Source organism: Theobroma cacao, chromosome 6 (genome assembly GCF_053813885.1).
Source record: "Theobroma cacao isolate CCN51 chromosome 6, ASM5381388v1, whole genome shotgun sequence".
NCBI classification, from domain to species: domain Eukaryota; kingdom Viridiplantae; phylum Streptophyta; class Magnoliopsida; order Malvales; family Malvaceae; genus Theobroma; species Theobroma cacao.
The window spans coordinates 1,364,667-1,378,227 of NC_142644.1; the positions used below are offsets into that span (position 1 = coordinate 1,364,667).

The 13,561-nt window shown below is 32.6% G+C and overlaps 1 pseudogene; it reads left to right on the plus strand.

Annotated features, from left to right (window-relative positions):
- The first annotated feature begins 3,638 nt into the window (after positions 1 to 3,638).
- LOC18595175 (vacuolar iron transporter homolog 4 pseudogene) lies at positions 3,639 to 4,614 on the plus strand (annotated as a pseudogene).
- The last annotated feature ends 8,947 nt before the right edge of the window (positions 4,615 to 13,561 follow it).

The following is a 13,561-nucleotide window of genomic DNA, read 5'->3' on the forward strand; positions in this document are numbered from 1 at the left end:
TACAAGCAACAACTAAAGCACAAAGAAAAGTAGTTGTCACAGGTAGACTTGATTGTGCACATCATCATTGAAGACACAACTTGTGTTGGCTCCATTAGTTTTTGATGATAATAAAACATTCCAACTCATTTATGTCTAACTTTACTACTTGAACGTACAGGACAAAAATGTATGTCATTAATAAATTAATTACTAAAAAGCAAATATCAAGACTCATAAGAATGAGGAGCTACAATTGAGCCACAAAACAAATGTCTCTTAGTCGGATAATCAAGAGAGTTAGTCAACTAAACTAAAAAATGAAAATGGTCGGTTCAGAGATAGAAACGACTTAATCGACTAAGAAGTATAGTCAGTCGACTAAGAGCTTATTACCAGAAACTGGGTTCAGAGACAAAGATAACTTAATTGACTAAGAAGCATAGTTAGTCGACTAAGAGCATTCTTTCTTAATATTTGAATTTGAATACTAGAAGACAGATTAACGGCTAGAACTGACTCCAAACTATTTCCCAAAGGTTAGAAATTGTCAAACATCCATCAGAGTTGGTTTTTGAAGTATAAATACCCTCCCCAATGACTAAGAACAACATAAAATGCTTCCAAGATAAAAAAGAACTCAAAAATAAAAAAAAACTTTCTGCATACTTTTTGCACTTCATTCCAATCCTTATAATAAAGTTAAGCACTTCATCTTGTACCATTCAGATGAGGTTTATGATTATAGGTACTCCTTTATTTTTTTTCTCCTTGATTATTTAGAGTGTGCGAGTCACTCTAAGTGGATTATTCAAGCTTGGTTAGCTTGATTAGGTGTATAGGTTCTAAGTCAGTCCAAGAAAAGTTAGTTTTGGGTTTTGATTGAACTCAAAAAAACCACTGTTAAAGGTTATGACTGAGCGTGTGAAAAGCCATTGTAAAAACTTGGTGGAACCTTGGGAATTCCACCGTTTATAGTAATTTAGTTAGGAAAATCCTTGGTTGAACAATCAAGGTAATGGATGTAGGTCTTTAATCGAACCACTATAAATCTTTGTGTATTGTCTGATCTATTTTATTTTTCATTTTCGTTCTTTCTTAAATCATTCCATCATCTTGCATCAAATTTCTCATCATTGACCTTCAGATTGCCCCAAATTAGAAATCAAGTTTAGTGAGAGCCAAAAAGTGCTATTCACCCCCTCTAGCTCACTTATTTGGAACCAACAACTTGAAAAGAGATTAAGGCCTTTAGCTATAGAAGTTGCAACTAAAGCCAATCTGGTACAAGGCAGAACCCAACGTCAACTGAGGTACCTTCATAAACCTAATCATAAACCCAAAGCTCTTTATCCCACCTTCAAAAAGAAAGGTAGTTGTTTTGTTTGTAGAAACCTAGGACATCATGCAGCACAATGCAGTAAAAGAGCAAAGGGTTTTATTCAAAAACAAAATATTGATTATTTTGATACTTTTACTCCAGTAACAAGAATTTCATCTATTTGTGTTTTATTTGCTTTAGTTTCAATTTGCAAATTTGTTGTTCATCAAATGGATGTTAAAACCACTTTTTTAAATGGTGATTTAGAAGAAGAAATTTATATGGCACAACCCAAGGGATTTGTTCTTCCTAGTCAAGAAAACAAAGTTTGTAAATTGATTAAATCATTATATGGCTTGAAACAAGTACCAAAACAATGGCATGAGAAATTTGATCAAACTCTTATTAGTAATGGATTTTCTATTGTTGGAGTTGATAAATGTGTGTACACAAAAATTATTGATAGTGAATATGTGATTATTAGCTTATATGTTGATGATATGCTTATTTTGGTACATCCATTGATGTGGTCAATAAAACAAAATGTTTCTTGGCTTCTAAATTTGATGTGAAAGATTTAGGAGAAGCTAATGTTATTTTGGGTATTAAAATCATAAGATGTGATAGTAGCTTAATTCTAACACAAGAGTATTATGTTGAAAGGCTACTTAAAAAGTTTGGACATTTTGATGTCACACCTATGAGTACTCCTTATGATAGTAATATCCAATTAAGCAAAATAGAGGTGATAGTGTAGCTAAGTCTGAGTATGCACAGATTATTGAGAGTCTGATGCATTTGATGAATTATACTAGACCAGATATAGCTTATGTTGTGTGTAAACTGAGCAGATATACACAAAGTCCTAATCGAGATAATTGGATTGCCTTGAACTGAGTGATGAAATATTTGAAAGGTACTATAAATTATGGTATTTTATATAATGGATTTTTCACTGTATTAGAAAGATACAGTGATGCTAATTGAATCTCATATTCAAATGAGACAAAATCCATGAGTCGTTATGTATTCACCCTTGGTGGGGGTGCTATAACTTGGAAATCAACCAAACAAACAATAATTGCTAAATCTATAATGAAGTCAGAATTTATAGCTTTAGAGTTGGCTGGCAATGAGGCTGAGTGGTTAAGAAACCTCTTAGTAGATATTCCGTTGGGAATGAAACCAACACTTTCTGTGTCTATACATTGCGATTGCCAAGCAGTAATAGCCATTGCAAAGAATAAATTTTCAATAGTAAAAATGGACACATTTGTTTGAGACATGATGTAGTAAAGCAACTGTTTAGAGATGGAATTATATCCATTAATTATGTGAAGTCGGAGCTGAATTTGGTCGATCCTTTGACTAAACCCCTGAGAAGAAATTAATTAATGCTACATCGAGGGGAATGGGACTTAAGCCAATTGAGGAAGTCAACAAGTAATGGTAACCCAACCTCTGTGATTGGAGATCTCATGAATTAGGTTCATATGGGTAATAACAAGTTATTTGTTGATAAATTAATGTATTATTAAAATTATTGTCCCTTCTATGGTGTGTGAATTGTGCAAAATTACAATGCAAGAGAAGTTGATTTAAACTCTTAATGATTTTCATATCCTTTATGGGTAGTGTATTAAGCTGCAGTATACACTTGACTGAGTATACATGCTAACCAGGTTTTTCTCAACTCCCTGATTTGTTACAACGTTCACCTCATTTGGTGTAACATTCATTTCATTTTTTACCTAAATACAACCTCCCTACCTCATTCACAATACACACCAAGCCTTGTGTTTCTTTTTTTTTGTTCTTTGCGCATTTTCTCTACCTCTTTTCCTTCCCCGCTACCCCTTACTAGTTTGTGCAAACTGTAAGGAACGCTGTTGAATCTTGGAGGATAATCGCTACAGTCTTTTAGTATCAAGTCTTGTACTTCGAAGGGATGGAAATTATTCTTAAAGACAGTGATACCACGCATCAGACTTCTTACTAACTTCACTTGCTATATTTAATTTTCATTTGTTTTCCAAAATATTTTTTTTCTAGCACTTAAATCCATGCTTGTCATACATTCATTTCAAGCAGCAAACTATTTGATTTGCTTTGGTAACTAGGAAATCTTACATGCTCAATTACTTTATATTCTTTTCCTTTCTTGCTAGTTCTCCTTTAATGGAGATATTAACATTACCCCAGAATTGGAAATCCTTCTCTATAAATACCCTATACTTATAGTGATGAGCGTGTGTCTTCCGCAAGCATATCTTGTTTTTTTTGTGTTTTTTTATATCTTTTGGCCTTTGTATTCATCCTCTTTGATTTCTCTCCAACAATGGCTGCCCTTAGAACTTGTGAGCGCCCATCACTTAGCAACCTAGATATGTCCATTCATGTGGCTAATGATGCTCAGAAAAACCAAATCCAAGTTCCAACTGCTGAGGATGAGTTTGACTACTCTCAGAGGGCACAGTGGCTTTTAGCAGCTGTGCTAGGAGCAAATGATGGGCTAGTTTCTGTTGCATCATTAATGATGGGTGTTGGAGCTGTTAAGGATGACATCAAAGCCATGCTGGTTGCTGGTTTCGCAGGCTTGGTTGCTGGAGCTTGTAGCATGGCAATAGGAGAATTTGTCTCTGTATACACTCAAAGAGACATAGAGGTAGCCCAAATGAAAAGGGAGAGAAGGAAACGGGAAAGTAGTGGAGACTATGAGCAAGAGACTGAGAGGGAGAAGCTGCCTAATCCGGGCCAGGCTGCTATAGCATCAGCCTTAGCCTTCTCGATTGGTGCAGTGGTGCCGCTGCTAGCAGCTGCTTTCATAAGGCAGAAGAAGGTGAGGCTGGCGGTGGTAGCTGCAGTGGCTAGCTTGGCCCTGGCGGTGTTTGGTGCGACAGGAGCTGTGATTGGGAGGACTCCTGTGGTGAGTTCCAGCTTCAGGGTCCTGATTGGAGGGTGGATGGCTATGGCTATTACTTTTGGCCTAACCAAGTTGGTTGGCACTGCTGGACTGTGATGTGCTTGGCTAATGCTGCTTGATTCCTATTTCCTACCATCAAACATGAAAACTGTTAATTGCAATACGCCTAGTAATTTGGGGTGAAATTCAGTGTAAAATTTACCCTTGGTGCAATGCTAAATAAGCACACGTTAATTGAAGCTATTAATGAATCAGTTGTGATAGAATTTGTACTGCACAAGCCTAATGCCAATAAAAGCCTCCATCAATTAGATAAAGACTTTGACTGGCATGGAGACTTAGTGCTGATAAAATCATCTTTCAAAATAAAAAAACATTCCTACATCTTCCATTTCTGGCGTTCATGCCATGCATGTTTCAATCAAAGAGCAAAGTGAATGTAATTTATAAAATTATGAAACTTATTTCTAAGTTTATCATATTTCATCTTTGTATTTTCAGATCCAATTTTGAAGCAGTTATGGATGAAACTGGTTCCAATTCTAACAATAATCAAAGCATTATGAAGATACAACAAAATGTCTCCATTTTCTTTTCAAGTAATTACCAAAGTAATTAATTAAGTCTTTATATTAATTTTTTACATTATTTAATTAATAAAGTACTAAGTAACTAATTAAGTAACAATTTGTATTCAATTAATTCATTAATTTAGTAACTAACATTGTACTAAGTAGCTAAGTAACAATTCATATTTGATTTTTCTTATTTTTCTCTCTTTTGACAATTTTGGTTATAGATTCAACTTTAAAGTAGTTATAGATAAAACTGATTCCAATTCTAACAATAATCAAAGCACTATAGGGATGCTACAAAATGTGTCTATTTTCTTTTTATTTCATCGTTGCGTGTAAGTATAGGAGAGAAACATTGGGTATGTTTAGTAAACTAATTTTCTTCTAAATTTTATGTTACTTTCTTTTCGTCAATGATAAGAGCTTATCCTTCTTTACCTCTTCTTATTTTTTTTTGATTATATTATACAATCAATCCTTCTACTTTTAAAAAATATGAATTTAATCTCTTATATAATAATTTGTGTAAATTGAGTTTTTGTATTATTTTTTCAATTTATGAATTTCAATCTAAACCCTAACACAGTTAAATTTTGTCTTCATAATTTTTGCAAATTTTACTCAATCTTTTCTTTTCCACTCGAATTGACCAATTACAAAACAGAAATTTCGAAAGAAAAAAAAAGGGATGTTTCAGTGTTATAACAAGTGTTCATAAGGTTCCTCTCAATTTTTTCCATTTGTTTTGAGAAGCCAATTTATGAATTGAAAGGAGTGGGGTGGGTGTTTTGTTCATTGGTAGCCATGTCAGCAAATGCCTCGTCAGCATATTTAATAATAAAAATTTAACGGTACCGTGTCAGAGTTTGAATTGAAATTGATAAATTAAAAAAGTACCGGGACTAAATTCACATTTTTTATAAAATATAAAGACTAATTGCATAATTTAACTTTTTTTTCTTATGTCTAGCAAAGATATTTTGAGTTTGAAAGCAATTTCCTTCCATATTTTTCTTCAATTATAAGGAGTTTTGGTATTATAATTTCCTTACAATTTTGGTACTACAATTGAATCTGAATGCTACGCATGTGATAATAAATACTCTCTCTCTCTCTCTCTCTCTCTCTCTATATATATATATATATATATATATATATACACGCACCCATATATATATCAAAACGAAAAATAATTCTTTTAGTAACTTTTTATTTCATAAATAAAGTCCTAACCATGTACAACTCATAGAGGCACTCCTCTAGACCTATTCCTTTCTTCTTTCTTGCATATATATTTAATTTACTAAATGTATTATAATTAGAAGTGTCATAGGCCGGACTGGACTCAATTGATTAGGAGTGAGTAATTTTTTATTAAAATTGAATTAATCAAATTAATCCAATAAATTCAGTTAAAAAGGTTCAGTTAATTCAACTTTTTGATAAATTGAAATTTAAGTGTAGTTAAGTTAATTTATTCGATCCATTTCGTCGATCGATTGAATAAACCGGTTTAAGAATATGAGCACATAAGTAAGTATAGTCCATATGTGATCATCCTTTAGGGTTTACCAATCCAACCCAACGATGTCTATTATACATAATTAAGCCCATACAGTATAAGGCCTTATTTTCTTTTGAAGCTGTTTTCTTGTTGGAACTTTTTAATATTTCTAGCTAGTTGTTGGAAGTTGGAACAATTTCTTTGCTTGTCTTTGTTGGAACATTTTAAAATTTTCAATCATGTTTGTTGGGAACATTTTGATGTTATTAGGCTTATGATGTTATTCAAATTTCATAAGTTAATTTTATTTATCTTGTAATAAACATCAAAAAATGAAACTAAGAAAATTGAACTTGAGTGCAGTACGACCTATGAGACCAAAAATTTTAATTAATTTAATTATCGGCCAAACTAATCGATCTAATCTGGTTAATCAATGAATCAATTAATACTTTTTTAAAAGAAAATTATGAAGAAATTATATCATTCAAAAGGAGAAAAAAAGGGGTCCATTAGTTAACAAAGAGAATACCACTTCCTCCATGGAAACCACAAGTTGCCTTAACTTGAAGGCCAGTTGGCCAAAAATGAACAAATAGTCCTGTACAAAAGATATAGCTACATTCCAATCAAAAGAAGCAAAAATACTTACATCCAACTTACGGACAGCCATAACAAGAAAATATGTAGGTAAAAATTGATCACAAAACACAAAGGACCACCTCAGGAAGCAGAAACAAGACCAAGCCAAAGGGGGCACTAGGCATTGTCATTGATCTAGAGAAAGTTTCGAATGAGTGACACATCTTTAGCTAGGCAGTCAGCTTTGTCATTAGCCGATCTAGTAATGTGCATGATGTTCCAACAACCAACTGAGTTGAGAGTCTTGAGGATTTGCATGATTAACGGTCTAAGCTTCTACGAAACTGTTGGTCTCAAAGAAATGTTAAAAGGGGGGTGAATAGCACCAAAAATATTTTTGAAGGAAGTTCTTAAGTTTGAAAATCTTTTGAAAAATTTTGAGATGTTGAGTAGGAGAGTTTAAGATTTGTTAAGGTTAAAATGCACCAAGAGAGAGTAAAGAAAAGTAGACCAAACACAAGTATTTACAGCAGTTCAGTTCCTTTGACCTACATCCATTACCTTCATTTCTCAACTAAAGATTTGAACCCAACTTCACTAAACTAGTGGAATTAACTACTGCCACCAAGCTTTTATAAGATGAACTTCTAATTCAAGGTCTAAACCCTTACAACAATCTCTTAAAGTGTCTTGCACACTCTAATTAATCAAAACTTAAGAAAAAGATGAAGTGCAATGACCACTTAGCTAATCTTATGTGTACAAGCTTAAACTCAAACAAGTTTACAAAGAGTAAAAGTAAAATACACTTCCAAAGAAAAGCTGTTTAGGATTTCTAAGGTCAAAATCACTCTTGATAGCTTCTCTTCCATTTCTGACCATTTGATATCTTTTAAATACTTAGATGATAGATTCTAGTCATTTGAAATAGCTTTGGGACAGAACTAACAATTATTTTATCTTCTAGCAGTTAAATTCAAATTTGCTAACAGTGGCTCTTTAATCAATTAAAGTGAGCTTTAATCAATTAAAGCTTTTCTGTCTAGTAGTCTACTTCACTGTGTTAACCGGTTAAATGTGGTTTTAATCGATTAAGAATTTTTTGTTTTCAAATGGCTTCAAATGGCATTTTTCATCAATGTTCCTTTAATTAGTTAGTCTTCCCTTTAATTGATTAAGGCTTCTCTTCCTTCATATTCAACTAATTAAAATATTTTCAAATTTGAAATCCTTTATTTTGGTGTCTTTCAACAGTTAACATTTTTTTGAATTTGAATTTTGGCGCATTTAGGTACTTCAAGTTTGACATTTAATCTATTACCCCTTTGGTTAATCGATTAATAACCTTCTATTTTGCATCTAGTGCCCTCTTAACTGATTAAATCTTGTGTTAACCAATTAAAACTTTCTTGCTAGTCTTTGGAATAACGCCCAGTGTTGCTTTTGTTGATTGAAGCCTCTTGTTAATCGGTTAAAACTAATTTGTTTTCGTTATATCCTTTCTTCTTTGCTTGTTCAACTAATCAACTGATATTTCAACTCAACAGGCTTCTTAGCTTAATTTCAAATATTAATTATATTAAGACATTTAAGCTATTTTCTGCACATTTAAATAATATGGTTAGATATCAATGAATGAGGAATGTTTTGTTATCATCAAAAATAAATGGAGTCAACATAAACTTTAAAGGGCTTTTTGGTCTACCAAACCACATTCTTCGAGTTAGTCTTTATCAAGAAAGAGTGAAAAGAATTCCACCTTGAAGCTACATAAATCAGGGCTGCCGCTTTAATCACAAAGAGTTCAGCACGGTTGGCATATGCGACCCAACAAGTTTGGAAACTATGGCAAGATTGACTATATTTCATTACGCAATATGCCGCAAATTCCAAAGTCACTTGGGTAGCCACTTGAAGCATTGTCAGTGTTATATTTGAGGACCCCAATTTGAGGCTTAGACCAAGTTTCAACTCTGTTGACACTTTTGTTTTTACTAAGAACAAGATCACCATTGGGCGATTTCACAAGATCACTTATAGATGGGTTAAGGTGAGGCCATTTCACATTAATCCACTAGGCAATTCTAATTTTAGTGAGCTCAAAAATTAAGCAGCCATCCCATTCTTTGCCCCAAAAAACGACTACATTCCTAGCTATCCAAATAGCTAACACAATAGCATACCAACCTATTTTCCAAATCGCACCATTTTTTAAATTGTTAGCAAAACCAAACTAGCTAAGGAAACAATTAAGTGTGTTATTAGGTGAAACCCAATCAACATTCCACAAAGCACACCAAAGTTGCCAAATAAGCCAAGATTTTCCACAAGAGAAGAATAAGTGTTGTATCATATCAAGCTCACTTCTATATTGGAGGCAAATGGCTACATTGTTGCTAATAATGCCTCTTTTTGCAAGAGTGTATCGAATTGCCAAGTGGCTTTTCACAAGCTGCTAGCAAAAAAACCTTTATTTTGTAAGATGTCAGTCTCGACCAAATCATCTTCAAGTGATCTACATGAGGGGTGTTAGTGACTAAAACTTGCCAACAAAAAGAATTAGAGTATTCAACTTAAGGGCCTAATGCTAAATGTGACTATCACATGGGGGCAATTAGATATTCAATGGAAAAGTGTAGGTAATTTAAGGAGAAAATTGAAAATCTCATCAAGGATGGCACTTTGACTTTTGAGCTTATGGAACATTAGAAATTGGCTTTCCCATAGATTAAGCTCTTGTTGGGAAGTTGAAGAAAAGCCTCAAGTCCCAAACAAATTGCTTGCCAGAAAAGTGGATGATTTGAAGTTTTTAATTTTGTATCCATGTGCATGGCATGAGTAGGATTTTGTTAAGGAATATAAACTTCAGAAGTTGTAATTGAAGCTTTAATGTTTTTGTTGGGTTAAAATTTTTGAAGATTTAGGTTTAATTTGCAAAATGATGGGATACAATTGATTTAATAAATGTTTTCATAACATATTTTCAAGATCATAAAAAATTGATAGAAAAGTCACGAGGGGAAAAGGGTTTTGGCAATAAAGTGTGCACATGTTCTCGAAAGAATTGATAGTTACTGTTTGGAACGAACTTGTCCTTGCCAACATTCTTGAACCATTTCTCTAAACACTTTGGAACCCAAAACCACTCAAATAAAAGCTATTCAAGAACTTGAGTTCAAAAGGAAGCAAAGTTTCAAAAGTTCATAAACCTTGTCATGTGATACCAAAGGACAATGATCTTTGTCTAGGCAATGACCAATGTTATAATTGGTTGTTTTGCAACATTCTTTTTTTTAAAAATAAAGCAAATTAGGTACTCTTATAAAGACTTCGATTGTGTTAGGTTAATAAATGTCAAGACTATGCTAAAGTCTCAAATATGTCAAAACATCTCAAATTCTTTCAATTTGGATACCAAATGTGAACCTTGGACTCAATGTCTAAAGCTTTTCTTCATTCTTATTTTGGGGCATGATGACCAAAAAATCAAGATTACCTAATACCTCAAAGACACCATGGCTTGAAAAGTAGCCCTTTTTCCTCTCTCATTTAGCAAAGGTATTTCTTGTTATAAAGAGTTAATTATGATAAGGTATTTTGATATTAGATCTTTGAAGGCTTCTATCTTTGTTGTGAAGAATTGTCCCTTAAACCTTCATTTGAGTGGCTAATTAAGGAAAGACATTCTCAATGAGTCCTTCCATTTTGGAAAAGCTAATTCAATCTGGAGTTGTGAAGAAGCAAAAAAAAAAATAAAGAAAAGAAATAAGAAAGTGAGAGAATGGCAAGGAAAGTTGACAGTGACATTATGCACTTGAAATACTTAAATGGTTTCAAAAGAGGAAAAACATGAAAAATCAACTTTTGATTTTAATTTCTTCCTTTCTAAGAATTGCTCTTCAATATAAGTAACTATAGTTGAGAGGATGCACTTGAGCATTTGGCTCATAGGTTGATGCATGATCCCCCTGCCTAAAAAGTAAAGTTCGAATCCCCCCTCCCCCAATTATAAAAAAAGAAAAAACCTATAGTTGAAAAGATAAATGGCCCTATTTCATTTTCCTTTAGCAAATGAGAAATTATCCATTTGCCACCCCTTTGAACCTATTGAATTTTCACTAAAATTCACCTTAACAAAGGATCACCTCCTACACTATGGGGCAATTATGTAGGAAAATTTTTTTTAGAAGCATAGATGATAGAAGATTCATTCTAAAGGAAAAATAAACACACTATATATTGTCAAGGTAGATGCGAATTTGAGTTCTTGAAAATTTTAAATCCAATCCATCAAAATGAAAATTGCAATGAAAAAAAAAAAGAAAGAAAAAGCATAAAAAGGAAATGATGGAAAAAGTATGCTATGAAAAAGGACAAATGTCTTAAAAAAGTCCTTTACATGACAATAAATGGTCCTTAGTTTAATCACCTTTAAATACATGTGTTGGGCCTTTATATCCATTTTTTTTCAGAACCCTTGATCATAGCCTATATTAAGTACTTGAAAAAGTCCATTTTGATCAAGTGTGGATACTTACATTGAAGAGTTTTCTTATAAAAAGAAATCATCATATAGAAAATAAGACCATGACTTATTTTCTTCGCCAAAATTTTCCTTTTGAATCCCTCGAGTCATTTTGGACCAAGTTTGAATTTTTCAAGTGCATGATGGAACAATCAATAAAAAAAAAAAAGAGAGAAAAAAGAAAAAAAAAAGATAAACCTTTAGGATGAAAACCCGAAAAGGCAGTCTAAAGCGAAAATGAGCTTATGAAGTCACTCATGATTCTGATTGAGGCGATAACAAGAAGCACTAGTGAAAGACCATTTCATGGCAACTAGGATGCGTTAGACACTTTTTAAGTATTTAAGACTCTCAATCACCATTAAAGATTCAAGATCTATTAGAAAAATCTATACTGAATCTTGAACCTATCTCTTTCAAAATAGCTTTCTGTAATATTAAGCCCTTGATAACTGGTCTTGACATTTATGATCTTGTCACACATCATGAGACTGAGAAAGTGCCAAATTTGTTTACGATTTGAAAAGAATCTTTTTGCAAAATTTGATTCTAAATCACTCTTCATTTGTGAGCTTAGACAAAAAAACTTCAACTCCTCTTCTTTTATCATGAAGTGGTGAAATCCTTCTTGATGAGCAAAACCTTAATGTGTTATACCACCCAATCCATTTGAAAGACCAAATTGTCATCTAAAGTCCTTTCAAGTAGTAATCATCAATTTTTCAAGAGATTAAAATATCACATGTTACAAAAGTATTGAATTGAGTCATTTTTGTTCCCAAAACTTAACTATCTTTTGTCATTAAAAATAGTTTTTTGGGGGAATTTTGGTGGCATTTTGTCATAGTTCAATGTTTTGGAAAGCAAAAGGAAAATATGTTTCGAAAAGGAGAGAGTTCTTCATTTCTGTAAAGAAACTTTTGTTATCATAATATGAAGATCAAGAGTTTTAAATAATGAGACAAGCATTTTTATGGATCATTTCTCAAGGATTAGGGAGCATGGAACAATTGAAATCAAATTTGAATTGATACACGATTCCTTTGTGATATTCATCTTCAGGAAATGATTTCAAGAATTAGGAATGATATGACAAGACTAGCAAGAAGGTCTTTTCATGATAAAATAGTTAGCAACTACACAAAAATCATATAAGAGTTTACAAAAATAGGAAGAATGGCTTTTGATAGAGGAATACACTGAAATGAAATGATGATATGAAAGTAATTTTCCTCCTGTCATAAAATCATGCATACATGTACATGACCATGCAACAATGAGGTTGAAAATTTTCAAGCAATAATCAACATTCACACATATTTTCTATGCATTTGGAAAGGCAAAAGCCCATCCAACTCAAGAATCATGCAAAGACATCAAGCTATGATTAATTTGAGAACCATTCTGAAAAATTTCAAATAATTAGCATTAATATTTCTTTAAAGTTATGCAGCCTCATTTTGAGATAAGAAACAACCTTTTCTTTTAAAACCTCCGAGTACATCTCCAAACCTCCGAGTACATCAATAAAACCTCTGGGTACATTCTTGTAAAACCTCTAGGTAATTAGTATTAATATTTTTTTAAAGTTACGTAGCTTCATTTTAAGATAAGGAGCAACCTTTTCTTTTAAAACCTCCGGGTACATCTCCAAAATCTTTGGGTATATTTTCTAAAACCTCCAAGTATATTTTCAAAACTTCTAGGTACATTCTTATGACACCTCGAGGTAATTAGCATTAATATTTGTTTAAAGCTACATAGCCTTATTTTGAGATAGTGAGCAACCTTTCTTTTAAAACCTTCAAGTACATCTCTAAAATCTCTAGTTACATTTTCTAAAACCTCTAGGTACAGTCTTATGACACCTTTGGGTAACTAGCATTAATATTTTTTTAAAGTTACGTAATCTCATTTAGAGATTAAGAGCAACTTTTTCTTATAAAACCTCCGAGTACATTTTCAAAACCTCCCAGTACATCTTCAAAATCTCTAGATACATCTCCAAGACCTCTGGGTAATCATTTATTTTCTTTAAAATTGTGGAGCTTTCATGAAAGGAGTTCTTAATTTTCTTTAAAGTTGTGAAGCCTTCAAATAAGGAGCTTTTTCAATTTGGTTAAAGCAAGGTGTCTATGTTCTTGCACGATCC